This window comes from Nicotiana tabacum, chromosome 8 (assembly GCF_000715075.1).
Source record: "Nicotiana tabacum cultivar K326 chromosome 8, ASM71507v2, whole genome shotgun sequence".
In the NCBI taxonomy this organism is placed as follows: domain Eukaryota; kingdom Viridiplantae; phylum Streptophyta; class Magnoliopsida; order Solanales; family Solanaceae; genus Nicotiana; species Nicotiana tabacum.
The window spans coordinates 90,143,145-90,161,495 of NC_134087.1; the positions used below are offsets into that span (position 1 = coordinate 90,143,145).

Here is an 18,351-nt window from a genome sequence, read left to right on the forward strand (position 1 = left end):
GGGGGAGAAAAAATTTGCGGTTTGGCTTTGGAGTTTGATATTTTTTTACTCTCTTCATTTTTCTTATGGTTGATTCCAGAAAAAGATAAAAAAAAGAAAAATCCAGTTTTCTTTCTTGCTCGGAATTCTGTTTCAATACCAGAAAAATAAAAAAAAAACCTTCGTTTCTTCATTTTTTTTTCTTCTTTCATTTTTGATTTCGGTTTCAAGCTCATGGCGTTTACTTGAGGTTTGGGAGTTTGCTGTCTTCAGTTGCCGATTCGACGTTCGCCGGGGTCGAGTTCGTGGTTCGAGTTCTTGCCTTTTGGTTACTGTTTCCCGTTCGATTTTGTGACTCAAAGTATTGTAGCTGACTCTCTTAATCCTTCGCGGCTAAGAAGAAACTTGAAATTTTCGGGTTCATCTCTTTGCTCATTCTATCTGCACTGTTTTATGGTGAATCAAGCATTGAAAAGGCCATTTAGGGATATTAACTTTGCATTTGTGTTGCCGATTCTTATTAAAACATATCCTAATTTATGGTTCTGGTATTTGCTTTCCTTAGTGATTCTGTTCCCAAACATGAAATGTGCAGAAAGTTGTCTTTGGAGTTTTTTTTTTTGAACAAGATGCTTATGACTGTTATCGTAGTTCCTTCTTTTGACACTAGAATAGCCTATTCCTCAGAATAAATAGGTAAAATGAGGCTCATAATCCTACTTTTAGTCACATCTTTTGGTATTTTTGAGATTGAGTTGTTTTCCTGGAATTCCTTTTGGTTTAATCCATGACTAATTTTCTAATAAATAAGGCTTCAGAGGACTAAAGTGATATAAAAAGGGTTGGCCAGTTATAATTTATTTTCAATATCATGGTGCTACTTCTAGAATTCAGTAACCTTACTATAGGATTTTATTCACTTTCTTTATTATAAAAAAATCGACTACTTAGTTTCTTTTAGTTAGATTCCTATGGAGTGTTTGAGATTATGTATCAAGTTTATTATTTTAACAAAGGAAAAGAAAGGGGAAACGTGCTATGTTTGAAGCTTCTGAAGTTTGCTTGAAAATTAGTTTGTGTATTTGGGTCTTCTACAGTTGTTTGTATGTTAAGTCGTGAGTATTTAATTCTTTTAGATGCGATTGAGTGTTATTATGATGCCAATGTGTTGAGAGTTGCCTTAAGCTTAACTGCGACCATGATGTATCGACAATTTATTTGTCCATGAACAATTGTTTAGAAGCTTATTAGTTGTTTGTTTGGCTCGATTTATGCTTATCATGAAGGGTCGTGGGACTTGGGGTGCGACCAACCCATTAGCAATTAATTTATTTTATGCTTTAGGTATCGGGCTCGGCCGAATCAAGTGAAAAGCTAAAAACAAAACCTGAGCATGATTTAGAATTTTCTTTTATCTAGTTATTCCATTTACTTCATTTTATTATATTATTCGCAAGGAGCATGCTTAGGCCGACAACATTTGGGGAGGCAAACTTTTAGGATGTTCTTGTTTTAGCTTTTTTCGGGGCAAGAGGTCGTTCTCTTAGTTAAATTTATCAGGAATACCCCGAAGGACTTATATATGTTTTGTTCCGGGGTATGCCCCGAAGTATTTGTACTTGGAGATCGATATTAGTATTTTATTTTTATTTATTTTTCTTTTATTAGGAGGGGGACGACCTCAAGCCCTTTTGTGTGTTTATTTTTCTGTGTTTGTTTTTGCCTCAATTTGAATATCTTAAAAGCTAACTTGATCGAGTACGCAATCGTACTAGTTACGGGACTTGGGGAGTGGCTAACACCTTCTCCCCGAGTAAAATGAACTCCCTTACCCGAATCTCTGGTGCGGACTTAGTTTTGGAGTCCAAAGTGTTTTAAAGGAAAAATTATTTTTTTAAAAAAAAACGGTGACCTGGCACACCGAAATCAATGTCAGGTGGTGACTCTGAGTTAATCCTTTTGGACACACAATATTTTGTTACTTTTTAATTAAAAACCCTTTTGAGCTTTACTAATCTTTTTATTATTTTAAGAGGATTAAGTAGAGTTTGGTTAAAAAGGGGTGTGACATCTCTGACGACTCCGCTGGGAACACTTGTGGGTTCGAGCTAGTACTTGATTTTGTTGGGTTTCAAAATATTTGGTTTAGGTTTTTATGCTTTTTCATTAGCTTTACTTAATTTTTATTATGTTTTTATATTTTGTTATTTGCTAGTTGTTTATGTGTTTACAGTTTTTGCTTTATGTGTTTACTGCTTTATAACAGTCATCATATGCATTACCCGGTCAATTCTTTCTGCAACAAGTCATGGAGCACGCGTCGCGTGCACGAACTCTTTGTTGAGTCACCCTTGATTTAGAAGGGGGGCCGTCGGACACATGGAGTGGGTGGAAAGCTTGAGTAGCCACCATCGACCATACGCTCCCCCGAATTACCTTGTTAGTGAACCCCAAACTTAGGTCAGCCTTTAGGTCATTTTTATTTGCATCATGTCATTTAGACCTAGTAGGGCTCGGTCCCAGGTACCGTGTCCCTTTGTAGGAAGCTTGTCCAAATTTTGTCAAAATGGGCTCGTGACCCAGAATGTCATTTAATCATCCTATGTGCTAAATGTTGCATATGTTAGGGTAAAAAAGTCATTTGGCGGATCGATGTTTGGGAAATAAAGGTGAAAATGAAGAAAGTAGGGCCCACTCACATTTTTTTTTCATAGTTTTCCAAAAAATCAAAATAAAAATGAAAAATCCAAAAAAGATTTTACACTTTTCCATTATTTTCCAAAAATTCAAAATAAAATAAAATTTGAAAATAGAAAATCCAAAAAGATTTTACATTTTCCATCATTTTCCAAAAATTCAAAAAAATGAGAAAAAAGAAAATCCAAAAAGATTTTACATTTTCCATCATTTTCCCAAAAATTCAAAAAGGGAGAAAAAGAAAAATCCAAAAAATATTTTACAATTTTCATCAAAAATACAAAAAAATGGTTTTTCCAAATTAGTTGCATTTTTTTAAAGGCTTCCTTCCATGTCCAATCTTCCCGAACTACGCAAACCTAATTCTCGTCTTCCGGTGTGGGATACATAGGCAACCCACATAGGGTCCGATCTTCCTAGTAGGTCCTAGGTTCTTGGCTTTCGGGGTCGTAGCCAAATCTTGCATGTATAGCTATATTTGGCCACATCGGCCATTTTTGCAAAAATAGGAGTATTTTCAAAGTAGTTTGTTATCTACTGTCTTAGAGCCCTGAGTCTACAATAAAGTGTCCTCTCAATTCTAAGGTTCATTCCTGTCGAATCTGCATGTCTAGCCACTTTTGGCCACATTGACCATTCTTGCAAAATAGGGTTATTTTCGCAAAAGTGGTTCAATTACCCATGTCTTAGGATCTTGAGTTTACAACTCGGTGTCATATCACTTTAAGGTCCATCCATGTCGTGTTTGCGTCCCTAGCCACATTTGGCCATATCGACCATTTTTGCAAAATGGGCCTTTTCCGCAAAGTGATTTTTTAAGACCATGATTGTCGGGATATTAGAGTCATGTAAGCTTTAAATGGAGTATTTCTCATGCATTAGGGGTCAACTTTGTCAAGTTTGCACTAATAGTCACTCTCAGCCACTTAGGCCATTTTGCAAAATATAGCCAAATCGTGTCTTGCATTTGTCCACTAAGAAATGTTGTGGTGTCACGTAGTGTCACGAGTCGCTAACCATGTTCGCTTCATTCAGGTATGGACCAGCTGATTCGATCCAAAGTGCTGATGGTAGTAAAGATTCCTAGGAAGTTGATCAAGTGATGGAAAATGTTTTCATTGTTAGAGCAACATGAGTTAATGCAGAAATTGGGCATCCTCACTTCCCTTGTTGATATCACACCTCGCCCAGACTTAGTGGAGGTGATGCTGACTTATTGGGATCCGCAAAATTTGACTTTCAAATTTGGAGAGTGTGAGATGACTCCTACCTTGGCGGAAATGTCTGGTCTCACTCGTTTAAGCTATATAGGCAAGGACATGATACTTTCCCGAGACCACTCTAGGATAAGATTCCTCAGCGATCTGGGCCTGAAAGATAACAAGCATTTAAAATGCCTCGAGCAGTCCTGGATATTCTTGGACTATTTGTTTGCTATATTTGGACCACAGGATAGTTTTGACGTCTTTTGGGATGAGTTTTGCACAACCAAGGAAAAGTGGAAAAGACGTTGCCTCAAAGTTTTCAGCCTTGCCTTGTTGGGATTATTGGTTTTTCCATTAGATGAGAGGCACATTAGCACCCGTCTGTAGTCAGTGGTAATGGCACTATTTCATGAGAAGCAATGCAAAACCGTTACCGTTGTGCTGATGATCTTAGCCGAGTTGTACCGAGCCCTGCGTGAGGTTAGGGGAGGTGTTAGGTATTTTGAGGGAAGTAACCTTTTGCTACAATTGTGGATGATGGAGCATTTGCACACCGTTTCCTTACTTTGTCCCATCGACCGTGCCTTGAGGGATCGGGTGGTATGCATCGAGCATAGGATGAAATATCCTAAGTTTACATACCCAGTAGGGGTCACAGTGTGGATTGAGTTCCTTGGTTTGAGGACAAAGGGAATGTTTTGTGGGCTTACCTTTGGCTACCTTTAGATGATATCTTGGTAGGATGCCTCATGCATCCTTTCCTGATGCTGATAGGACTCAAGTGTGTCAGGCCGTACACTCCCATTAGGGTAATGCGACAGTTGGGCAGAAGACAGGAGGAGCCTCCAACTTTGAATCTTCAGAGGCACATCATGAATTTTAGCAAAAAGGCGGCTAACGAAATCAAGTACGTGCAATACTAGAACAATGCAAAGAGGATGAAGAAAAATACATTAGTAAAGGACGTTGGCAGGTTCGAGTGTACTCAGGAGTACCTGATTTGGTTACAGTCCATCTCACCATGGGTCAGCACCCCATTGCTAGCACAACTTAGGGGTCGGGCAGTTCAGACAAATGAATTTGAGGAGGCATCGGACCAAGATCCCTGGGATAAGCTTGAGTTGATAAAGTCTCTGTTAGCGGGATTGGCAGCAAACGTGGAGCAGCATGGCCAGTATTTGTTTAGGGTTGGCCTTCAGGGTGAGGGGGCACACGCCAGGGCCTTTATTCCCAGCATTAGTATTTCTTTATGAGGCATGTTATAGAGTTTGAGCATGACGGACAGCCCAGGGTCATCCCAGCCAGGACCGTCAAATTCAGGAGCAGCTTGAGGAGTCATTCTATTTAGGTGTTTTGAGATTGTCTTATGTTGTCTTTTACTTTTGTGTCTTGTCTAGAAGTACTGAGTCCTTTAGGTAGTGTCAAAGTCTGTCGTAGTGTAGTTGAGTCTGTCAGGTCTTTCATTATCGCACTTCCTATTGTATTTTAATATCGAAAAGTTTTTAAATGAAAAATAACAAAAAGATTTTGTTTTTAGTTTATTTTCCATCACTTTTCTAGAACTACGCTTGGTCTGATTCATGAGGGACATGATATGTAGTCAACCTACATCGGGTTCGATCAAATCATGTTTTGTTCAAAAAAAAGAGAGAAGAAAGAAAAGAGAAAAGAGTGATAAGAGGTGTTGGAAAAGAAAGAGAAGGAAGGATCGAAATGAGAAAATTGGGATGATGCCATATGACCCTGCGACCCTCAAAACCATTTTAAAACCGTTAATTGTTGCTAGGTGCATTGCACGTAATGTGATATTATTATTTGATAAATGCCCTAACGCGAACATGGTGGTTTTATGTTGTTGTCCTCTGTTATTTTTATTCAATTTCAGGAAGGTGGTTAGTTTGTTGGCATCCTGGCAAGTCATCCATACAACACCCGATCAAAGCGTCAAACAGTCATGGCTAGCAAGGAAGCAGACACTGGAGTTGTAGACCCGCCAAGAGAGATTGTTGAGTCAGAATCGGAACTGCAAGAGGAGGTCCGGAGGTTGAAGCATCAGATGGCGGAAATGTATCAAGCCTGGATTAAGGGACACCCTCCACCCTCGTTCCCTACCAACTACACATAAAACCCTGCTTCCATTCCACCACTTTCTCAATCCCAGATACCCAATACCATTGATCTTTCCCCACAACACGCACCGGGCTTTACCCTTTACCACAACTACCCCGGCACTCCGGCCCAAACTTTTATGCTCCACCAGCCAAAACAACCTCGTACCCTGTTCTGACATATGCTCCTATTTTTGTACCCCCTCCAAAAGCTACCCTCCACCGATCCTCTAGTGAGCCCTCATTCCCCGTTACAGATGCCCACTACTATGCACCAGAGCCCACCTTCAAAATCCCAGATCCTTACTCTTACACTCCCCAATTTGAGCCTCATGTTGAAACTGACAAACCACCCAAGAACGCAAAGCAAGAAGAGATGTTTAGGAAGGTACAGAGTCTGGAGCAATCATTGAGAAATATGCAAGGGTTGGGAAACCAAGTGAGTGTGGCCTATAAGGATTTGTGTTTGTTCCCCGATATCCAACTACCTGCCAGGTTCAAGATGCCCAAGTTTGACTTGTATGACGGATATGGGGATCCTGTAGCTCATCTGAGAGGTTATTGAGGTAAAATGAGAGGCGCCGGGGGAAAAGACGAATTACTAATGGCATACTTCAGCCAAAGTCTTAGTGGGACAACTTTAGAATGGTACACCCGCCAGGACGCTAGCAGGTGGTACACTTGGGATGATATGGCTCAGGCCTTCACCCGACACTTTCAGTACAATATAGACATTGTTCCAGACCGCCTATCTCTGACCAAGGTGGAAAAGAAACCTAGCGAAAGCTTTAGAGAATATGGGTTCCGATGGAGGGAGCAAGCTGCACGAGTCAATCCTCCGATGGAAGAAGACGAGATGGTTAAATACTTTCTTCAAGCCCTGGAGCCCACTTACTATGGCCACTTGATCTCATCCATTGGTAAGTCTTTCAATGATGTGGTGAAAATGGGAGAAATGGTGGAAGAGGGGCTCAAGTCGAGTAAGATCATGAGCTATTCTGCTATAAAAGCAACTACCCAAGCAATCCAGAGTGGTACCGGAAATTTGCTAGGCAAGAAGAAGAAGGAAGATATCGCTATGGTTGTCTCCGGATCATGGCATGGCCAGAGGGGTTCACCTCATCAATACACCCATCCTCGACCCCGACCTCAAACCTACGCCCAAGCTCCATATAATGCACCTCAACATTACTTTTCCCCGCAAAACCCCCAATACTCAGCCAGGCCATCCCAATACCTTGTTCACCATGCACAATCATATGATCAACCCCCTTCTTACCCGCAATGGCGTGCTCCAGCTCCGCAGAATATCTACCCAGCTCCACAAAATACCTATCCACCCCTACAAGCCTATCAAAACCCTATTGGTTCAAATTTTCGATCAAGGCCAGAGTATAGGAGAGAGAGGCAACAGCGGAAACAAACTTTTACCCCGCTTGAAGAATCCTATGCTAGTCTGTTTCAAAGGTTAAGGCAGTTGGACGTCTTAAGGTCGATTGAGTCAAAGATACCAAATCCCCCTCCAAAGAACCTCGATTATTCCCTAAGATGTGCAAATTGTTCTGATGCTCCAGGGCATGACATAGAGAAGTGTTGGCATTTGAAATGGGCAATCCAGGAGCTCATTGATACAAACCAAATTGTAGTCCAAAGCCCAGACGCACCAAACATCAACCAAAACCCTTTGCCAGCCCATGAAGAGACACATATGATTGAAATAGTTCACAAGGATGGGGAGCCCAAGAAGTCTTCTAAGTCTGTTATGATGATTCAGGCCAGTGAAAGCAATTTGGTTAAAGATCCAGACTCTACCAAAGCAACGCCCTTGATAGTTGAAGGGGTGACAGAAAAGACGAGCTCACTCAATTCTAAACCACCAGTGTTGGTCGTGAAAGGGCTGTCGAAAGATAACGGGGCAAGTCCGGAAAGTTCAAAAGTGGTAGTACCAGAGATCCAAGTAAGCCTGTCATAGTTGTGAAGGGGGCTCCTATTACCCCTATCATCATTAAACCAGTGACCCAGCTGCTAGTGGTGGATGCCAAGGCTGTTCCATGGAATTATAAACAAGTGATAGTGACATACAAAGGAAAAGAAATAGAGGAAGAAGTTAATGAAACTAGAGGATTGACTCGTTCTGGGAGATGTTTCACCCAGAAGAATTGAGGAAAGCCAAGCCATTCAAGGATAGCCAAATGCCAGTAAAGAAATCGGTCACCGAGGAAGAGGCTGTGGAGTTCCTAAAAAATATAAAAGTGCAGGATTATTCCATTGTGGAGCAATTAAGGAAAACACCAGCTCAGATTTTTCTTTTGTCTTTGTTGATACATTCAGATGAACATCGCAAGGTCTTGATGAAGATTTTGAATGAGGCATATGTTCCTGATAAGATCACAGTGAACCACTTGTAAAAGATAGCTGGCAAGATCTTCAAAGCAAATAGGATCACTTTCTCGGATGATGAACTTCCTATGGAGGGTACATAACACAACTGAGCTCTTTATCTCACGGTGAAGTATGGAAATTCTGTTGTCTTAAGGGTTTTGGTTGATAATGGCTCTAGTGCGAATATTTGTCCCCTGTCTACTCTGCAAAAACTGAAGATTGGCACCGAAAGAATCCACTTGAACAGTGTATGTGTTCGAGGCTTTGATGGGGGAGGTAAAGATTCTGTTGGAGATATAATGCTCGAATTGTCGATAGGGCCTGTTGAGTTTACCATGGAATTCCAAGTGTTAGATGTGGTTGTCTCCTACAATCTGTTGTTGGGCAGGCCCTGGATACATACTGCTAAGGCAGTCCCGTCTTCTCTGCACCAAATGGTGAAGTTTGAATGGGACAGGCAGGAAATAGTTGTGCACGGTAATGAGGACTTGTCAGCTTGTAATGATACAATTGTTCCGTTCATCGAAGCTGAAGATGATAAGGGACCTTGGGTCTATCAGACTTTCGAGACAATGTCTGTTGAGAAAATTCCAGAAGGAAAATGCATTCCGGGTCCTAAGCTATCCTCCACGTCCGTCATGGTTACGAATGAAATGTTGAAGAATGGTTTTGTGCCGGGCAAGGGTTTGGGCTCATCTCTGCAGGGTATTGTGCATCCATTACGTCCTAGTGGGAATCCAGGTATGTTTGGTTTGGGATTCATGCCCACATAGAAGGACGTGAAAAGGATTAAATATTTGAAACAGAAGGTATGGTCGGTCCCCAATCCCGTCCCACACATCTCTAAGTCTTTTGTCAAGCCAGGGGCCAAAAAACCTCCAACTTCCTCAATCCCAAACCTGTGGTCGACGTTGATGAAGAGCTGATCAAGAGGTTCCAAAGTCTGTTCGAAGAGGTCAATATGGTAGAAGTTGGTGAAGGCTCTAGTAAAGCAGATGTGCAGCTCGTTGGCCCAAACGTGAAGCTTAGCAATTGGGAAGCTACTCCTCTCCACACTAGGAAGGAGTTTTGGTAGTTTGCTTTGTTTTCCTTTCTATTATCTGGGTTATTCCAGGGTTGTAATCCAGATTTTTAGTTTTTACTTGTTTTGATGTTCAAACCATTCTATCCTTTTATTTTTCAATGAAATGCAATTTCCCGTTTTTCGTTATTCTTAATAGTGTTTTATTTTGTTCTTGTTTCTTTTATACAGTTCCTTTTATGCTGGTTGCAGTGAAGGACCCTTCAGAATGAAGCATGGCAGTGGCGGAAGCAGACGCTCAGCAATGATGCCACAAACTAACCACCACGTTTTCAAACTAACAAGATTTTTCTGAAACAGGGGCAAGATTTTTTTTTATTCCACAGGGACCTCCCATGGAAAAGCATGGTTCAGAGAGCAAGAAATTCTGTTCAGAATCCTCCAAGATGAGAGCATGGCTCAGGTAAGTTCATTCTCAGTTCTCAGGACCCTCCTAGATAATGGGATTTAATTTAAAAGCTTTCAGGACCCTCCTAGATAATGAGATTTAATTTTAAAAGTTCTCAGGACTCTCCTGGATAATGGGATTTAATTTAAAATTTTCAGGACCCTCCTGGATAATGGAATTTAGTTTTTAAATTTTCAGGACCCTCCTGGATAATGGAATTTAGTTTTAAAGCTTTCAGGACCCTCCTGGATAATAAGATTTAATTTAAAGTTTTCAGGACTCTCCTGGATAATGTGATTTAGTTTTAAGTTTTAGCGTAAGTTCTCCCTTTAGAAAATATAATTTAGCTTTAAAGTTATCACTCTTAAGATGAGATTTAATTCGAAGTTTTCAGGGCCCTCCTGGATAATGGGATTTAGCTTTTAAATTCTTAGAGATATGTAGATAACATGATCCGATTAACACTCACAAATATGCCCAGATCCCAAACTGGGCCAGAAAAATTTCTTTTGTTTTGAATATTTTGTAGCAATCAGGCACCCACCTGGATAACGAGGGAATACAGTTTCAAGTTTTAGCAATCAGGCGCCCACCTGGATAACGAGAGAATACAGTTTCAAGTTTTAGCAATCAGGCACCCACCTGGATAACGAGGGAATACAGTTCAAGTTTTGGTAATCAGGCGCCCACCTGGATAACGAGGGAATACAATTTCAAGTTTTAGCAATCAGGCGCCCACCTGGATAACGAGGAAATACAGTTTCAAGTTTTGGTAATCAGGCGCCCACTTGGATAACGAGGGAATACAGTTTCAAGTTTTAGCAATCAGGCGTCCACCTGGATAACGAGGGAATACAGTTCAAATTTTGGAAATCAGACACCCACCTGGATAACGAGGGAATACAATTCAAATTGTTGGTAATCAGGCGCCCACTTGGATAACGAGGGAATACAATTCAAGTTTTGGAAATCAGGCACCCACCTGGAGAATGAGGGAACTCATTTTATACCAAAGTCAAGCTATTGGCAGGCGCCCACCTGGAGAACGAGGGAATTCATTTCAGAGTTGCTTCAATTCGCAAATTCAAGAAGCATCAGGAGCCCGCCTGAAGAACAGGGTCCATTTTTCAGTTGCATATTGAAGATCAAGTAGAGATTCACGGAAGATTCAAGACAAGAAGTAGATAGGATCTTTTATTTTTCTTTTACTTTTGCTGTAATTTTTCCCTTTTATTTTTGATATAATGGCAGAAACCGCAGACCGGAACCTCGACGACACTTCACTCGACTCTCCACCTCGGTACTCCATCGCTCTTCTCACTCCGAACTACACGTGTCCTGATTCCTTTATAGCAAAGGATATGTAGGTAGCTCAGATATCAGGGCTCGGTCACATTCTCTTTTCTCTAGTTTTTGTCTCTCTAAATAAGGGTCGGGTCAAAAAACATGTCTTGTTGTTCTTTGTCTGAAAATACTTTGTGTTTCCCGCAAAGAGGGGCAGCTGTAGACATGTAATTTTTGACCCACGCATTAGAATCACCTCTAATAGTCCTAGTATTTTTAGGATATTTATTTGAACTTATTTCTATAGGATTTTACTTTATTATTAAATTTAATTCTACTTTTAAAGCACAAGAAAATTGAAAAATATAAAAATAGTTTCATGTTTATTTTATTCTATTTAGTTTAGGTTATTATTATTTTTATGGCCATATATTTTTATTTTTACCATGATTTTCACTTTTATTTTGAATATAATAATTTATATAAAAAATATAATATATAAAATATAGTTTCATAGTATGATATATTTTACTTTAATTAATCATAATTAATTTTAAATCCTTTTGTAAAGAAAATGTTCAAGTTTTCTTAATTGGTAGATTTAAAAGGATTAAAGTCCCAAATTATAGGCCCAATTCGGATGTTAAAGAGGCCCAAATCTGGGCAGCCCAATCCCATAACCCTTTCAACCCAACCAACCCAATCTTCTGACCCACGAAACCCACCGACCCGCCCCGTTTTTAATTTTTAATCTCAGTCATTCATCCCTTTTGATCCAACGACCATGATTAATCCCCACACCCCCAAATATAAACCCAATATTTCCCAAAAAAATCCTAATCCTAAACCTAATCTCAAGACCAGCCGCAACCCCCATCGCTGCCCGCCTCCAAACTCGCCGGAACTCGCCCAAACCCGGCGAGTTCACCCACTAGTCACCCCATGGTCCCCCTCCTCTCTTCTCCTTCTTCCACGTAGCAATGATAACAAACTCAGGATATTCGCTAATGATTTCACCCAAATCGAATCTGCCTTCTCCCTCACGCGCTTTAGTTTGTTTGAACAAATATCGGATAAATGGGAGCAGTTGGATGTGAGTGAAAACCGATCCACGCCTTCCATTTTTTCGATTTTTGTTTTATGAAGATTTTCGGGATTTTTCAGTATTCTTGGAAGTTATTTTGAGAGATAATTTTTGAATTTCTTGGAGAAGAAGCAAGAAGAAGCTTCTAGGATCCCTATATATAGGGGACAGAAAAGGGGGAGAAAAAAATTGGAGTTTGTATTTGGAGTTTGATATTTTTTTACTCTCGTCATTTTTCTTATTGTTGATTCCAGAAAAAGATAAAAAAAGAAGAAAAATCCAGTTTTCTTTCTTGCTCGGAATTCTGTTTCAATACCAGAAAAATAAAAAAAAACCTTTGTTTCTTCATTTTTTTTCTTCTTTCATTTTCGATTTCTGTTTCAATTCACGGCATTTACTTGACGTTTGGGAGTTTGCTGTCTTCAGTTGCCGATTCGAGGTTCGACGGGGTCGAGTTCGTGGTTCTCGTTCTTGCCTTTTGGTTGCTGTTTCCCGTTCGATTTTGTGACTCAAAGTATTGTAGCTGACTCTCTTAATCCTTCGCGGCTAAGAAGAAACTTGAAATTTTCAGGTTCATCTCTTTGGTCATTCTATCTGCACTGTTTTATGGTGAATCAAGAATTGTAAAGGCCATTTAGGGATATTAACTTTGCATTTGTATTGTCGATCCTTATTAAAACCTATCCTAATTTATGGTTCTAGTATTTGCTTTCCTTAGTGATTCTATTCCCAAACATGAAATGTGCAGAAAGTTGTCTTTGGAAGTTATTTTTTTTTTTAATTTTTTTTTGAACAAGATGCTTATGACTGTTATCGTAGTTCCTTCTTTTGACACTAGAATAGCCTATTCCTCAGAATAAATAGGTAAACTGAGGCTCATAATCCTACTTTTAGTCACATCTTTTGGTATTTTTGAGATTGAGTTATTTTCCTGGAATTCCTTTTGGTTTAATCCATGACTAATTTTCTAATAAATAAGGCTTCAGAGGACTAAAGTGATATAAAAAGGGTTGGATAGTTATAATTATTTTCAATATCATGGTGCTACTTCTGGAATTCAGTAACCTTACTATAGGATTTTATTCACTTTCTTTATTATAAAAAAATCGACTACTTAGTTTCTTTTAGTTAGATTCCTATGGAGTGTTTGAGATTATGTGTCAGGTTTGTTATTTTAACAAAGGAAAAGAAAGGGAAAACGTGCTATATTTGAAGCTTCTGAAGTTTGCTTGAAAATTAGTTTGTGTATTTGGGTCTTCTACAATTGTTCGTATGTTAAGTTGTGAGTATTTAATCCTTTTAGATGCGGTTGAGTGTTATTATGATGCCAACATGTTAAGAGTTGCCTTAAGGTTAACTGCGACCATGATGTATCGGCAATTTATTTGTCCATGAACAATTGTTTATAATCTTATTAGTTGTTTGTTTCACTTGATTTATGCTTATCATGATGGGTCGTGGGACTTGGGGGTGCGACCAACCCATTAGCAATTAATTTATTTTATGCTTTAGGTATCGAGTTCGGCCGAATCAAGTGAAGAGCTAAAAACAAAACCTGAGCATGATTTAGAATTTTCTTTTATCTAGTTATTCCATTTGCTTCATTTTATTATATTATTCGCTAGGAGCATGCTTAGGCCGACAACATTTGGGTAGGCAAACTTTTAGGATGTTCTTGTTTTAGCTTCTTTCGGGGCAAGAGGTCGTTCCCTTAGTTAAATTTATTAGGGGAATACCCCGAAGGACTTGTATATGTTTTGTTCTGGGGTATGCCCCGAAGTATTTGTACTTGGAGATCGATTTTAGAACTCGTAGTATTTTATTTTTATTTATTTTTCTTTTATTAGGAGGGGGACGACCTCAAGCCCTTTTGTGTGTTTATTTTTCTATGTTTGTTTTTGCCTCAATTTGAATATCTTAAAAGCCAACTTGATCGAGTGCGTAACCGTACTAGTTACGGGACTTGGGGAGTGCCTAACACCTTCTCCCTGAGTCAAATGAACTCCCTTACCCAAATCTCTAGTGTGTATTTAGGTTTGAAATTCAAAGTGTTTTAAAGGAAAAATTATTTTTTTTAAAAAAAAACGGTGACCTGGCACACCGAAATCAATGTCAAGGAAAACTAGAATGTTCTCTTCTTTCTCTCTCTAGCTGCGATAAACAGTAGCGACACAACAGTTCACCGACCATAAATCCATATTTCGGCAGTGGAAATTCACCAAATTGGTCTCAAAAGAACCCCCTTCTCTTTGCAAACAATCCCCAGTTGGTTTCATCCTCAAATCAATAGCCAGTTTTTCCAAATCTTAATTTTCATTTCGCGATTACTGTAGCGATTACTGTAGCGCGCAGAAATTTTATTAAATTCATCTGCTTCTTCACGCCAATGGAGCCTTGAAAATCTTCATGAATTAATGTGAAGTTTACTGTAGATCGCAGGATTTGTGTTTTGAGCAGCCATGGCTTCCATCGTCTCTCCCCAGCTTCCAGTTGTGTGAGAGCCCAATCCAAATCGTAGTGAGCATATCCCCAACAACAAGATTCAACAAACTTACGCCTCTCAATTACTTACAAATAATTCTTCTTCAATCTCCACAAAACTGGTCTTAAAACCTGTTCAAATTGTTCATGGGGAACCTACAATTCAATTCACAATGGAGGAAAGACAAACTTTTGTTGTTGAAGAAGGACTGCATCAAGCAGTTGTGTTGAAGTTATCTCCAAGAGCGCCAGATTTGCAGGTTCTTAGAAGCTTACTGCCAAAAATACTAAGCATAAAAGGCCATTGCTTGATTGGTCATCTTGCCCCACGTCAACTACTGTTAAGATTGGATCAACCAGAGGATTTTGTCAACGCACGAGCCCGAGCAGTAAATTCTTTTTCGCACAGTGGCGAACAACATCAGTATAGGGTCTTCCCTTGGACAGTTGGATACAATCCTAAGGAAGAAACATCAAAGGCTGCAGTTTAGATTTCATTACCAAACTTGTCTCCAGAATTATTTGCTCGACAATCACTGTTGTCAATAGCTAATGCAGTGGGTAAACCAATTGCTATCGACAAAGCAACACAGGTGAAATCTCGACCTAGCACTGCTAGAGTTAAGGTTATTCTCGATCTTTTAGACAAACTGCCAACGCGTATACGTTTGCAGCATTTTGATAATGCATCTGGAAAGATTGTCGAGGTATTTCAAGAAGTAATATATGATAACCTCTCGGGTTATTGTATCTATTGTAAACGGCAAGGCCGCATAGAGGAGATGTGTCGACTGCTTTTAAAGAATAAGATCGCCGCCGCCGAAAATTTGGTCGATGACATGTCCAGTGTTGATAAATTAAAAGGAGATGCTAGGGACTTCCTTAATGCTAAAAGATCTGGCCAGTCAGTGGACGATATTGCAAAAGAAGTTGGCAACTGTAATGTGACTGAAACAGCTAATGGAGAATTAAATAAGGCTAATGCTGGCCAACAGAGATCTGCTGAAGGAATTTCTGATGATAATCGAACAGGATCAAAGGTTGTTAATGGTCAAGCTAACATAATGGAAACTGTAACAGGGGCATTGCAAGATGCTACTGATCATGAAAAGCAGACTGTCAATGTAGAGGCTAAATTTCCAAATGCTCAAGCTGAAAGAGAGCAGGGATTTGAGCAGGGGACTCTGGCTCAGGGAACTGCTGTTGCACCTGTTAAACCAGTGGACAAAGCAGCAGTAGAATGTGCTGAAGGTGTTGGTCAATTTAGGACTGCTTCTAAGTCCCCTTCAATTACTGGACAGGTTAATACACAGCAGAAACAGTCTAATGTTCCGCAAGTATCAGGCCCAAAGGATGCTGTTGATCGAGGTGAGGTATCTGCACAATTTGGCAAGGACAAGGTTGGTACTGGTGCTTTGCAAGCTGCAGCTAATGCTAAACGTCCTGATGCTCGAGCAACCAATGCCAAGAACCATGCAACTAATGTGATAGTAGGACGTGACAAATCTGGAATGGAATCAGATACTGTATTTTCAGCTTTGGATGCTACTGTTGCATTGACTGCAACTGCTGATCGACTTACTGCTGGGGATCCAAAATCTGGTGCTACAGTTGATGATTTAATTGAAAAACCAACAGGTGAGGTGCATCAAAAAGGTCATAGGAATGGGCAACAAGCTGTTGCACATACACTTGCAACTGAGCAGCAGAAAATTGCAGAGCAAATCGCTGACAAAACAGTTTCTGCCCAGATTTCTGGGAATGAAAACGTTGGGATTAAGAGTTTAATGATAGAAAACAAATATGGGAAGTTGATAGGGGTTGATAAGGAAGATGACATGAACAAAAAGGAAGGGGATTGGAGCTTGGTAACACATAAAAAATCACCCACAAAGAAGCAGGTCTCACCAACGCAACATAATAGCACTGTTCGTCAAAATGATTTCACTGTTGGTTCCAGCTCAAATAATTTCGAGGTTCTTGCTGCTGCTGGGGACCCTGAAGTAGATGCAAAAGGCTTACTTGATAGTGGAATGTCCAAACATTTAGTTCCAACGCCCAGTAATGAACGAGGAGGGCAAGGCAGTCACGATTTAGTTGAAAATTTGGGATTTCGACGAAATGACTCCAACAACAACTTGAGGAATGAAATTGTGGACATCCAAGCTCACAGTTCAAATGCACCTACATTGCATTTTTCTAATCCTCAAGTAGAACAAATCATCAAGAATGCTCAGAATGAAATGATGAAAAACTCCACAATGGTTAAACAACCTTTGGTCACATTAAATACCTCTGTATTAGATGTTCCATCACAATTAGTTGAAACCTACAACGACTTTGAAGGTGAAGCTGGGCAGCGTTTTCTGTCAACTGGAAACAATGATGAATTTATCCAAGCAAAAGTGATCAAATCTAAACTTTGGTTAAAACAACGTGAAGAGGATGACGAATACGAGGATTGGGGTGATGGTCATGCAGGGTTTTCATCTGAAGAAGCTGATCAGGAGGTCGATCAAGAGAGTGCAGGTGAAGATCTTGACTGTCTAGCAATGGCAAAATATGATGAGGGACCAACAGCAAGTCATAGGAGCAAATTGAACATCAAGCTCCAATATTTTTGCCCAGAAATTCTCCAAATGGATGCTTGAAGCGAACTGCAACAACACATACAAAGCAATTAGTCCCAGCTGAAACTGATCAAACAGCTGCTACAATAAAATCTAGGCAGCAGCATATTGTAACAGATAATCCAATCTTCGATGCAATGGAGTAGCAGCTTAATCAAAATGATCCTGTTATTAAACCTACTGCTGATCGCACATCAACCGTAACAACAATTTCTGGGCAACAACAAATTGTGACAACAACTCCTACTATTACACCAGCAGAAAGAAAGCTATTGGATGCAATGGTAAGCTCAAAGCCTGCTAGCTCATTAAATCGTACTACTTTAAGCACTGGTCGAGTGAATAATAGCAGGAACAAAATGCAAAGCATATTACAACACAAAAACAAGGCAGCGTTGGTTAATAAACAGGATGGAAACAGTGTGGTAATTCAAGAACATGTTCAAGACTTGCAAAATCAGGTGCTTGTGGGCAGAGATACATATGAAGAAGGTGAAGAAGATGATATTCTAAATCAATGCAGGGCAGAGGCAGCAAGAAAAGGTGATTTGTCACCTATGCATAACGGAAAAAATAGGAAATCTCATACAAGGAAAAATAGTTGGGACGACAAGGTTAGTGATTTTTTAAATGTTAGGCGACTCCCAATGAGAGTTGCCAAACAAAAGAAGGCCGCCCCAACCACATCTACAAACTCCAATCGTTCAAAAACGAAATCATGAATTTTGAATACATCTTGAAGAATTGGGATTGTGATGAAAAAGAGTTACAAATTGAAGAAATTACAAGTTCGGACAAGAAGGGACAACATTTTAATTCCTTCATCATTTTGTTCTACCATTATATTAGTATTCTCATTTGTAATATCATCACAGAGTATGTTATAAACTCTGTGATGATCATTGAATATTTGGTAATTTCCAGCTCTTATTTTTTACATGCATGCTAGTAGGTGAGGCTACTTAAAGCCTCAATAGGAATAGTAAGGTAAGGTTTAGCCCGGTTAGTGTTGCCTTGGTCCTATGCCTTTGG

At 39.7% G+C, this 18,351-nt stretch overlaps 1 long non-coding RNA gene across 1 annotated transcript; it reads left to right on the forward strand.

Moving 5' to 3' along the window:
- The first annotated feature begins 11,926 nt into the window (after nucleotides 1-11,926).
- Nucleotides 11,927-12,909, forward strand: LOC107798194 (uncharacterized). Its single transcript, XR_001650846.2, has 2 exons — nucleotides 11,927-12,217; nucleotides 12,635-12,909. It is a non-coding gene; the product is annotated as an uncharacterized LOC107798194 (long non-coding RNA).
- Nucleotides 12,910-18,351: the final 5,442 nt, after the last annotated feature.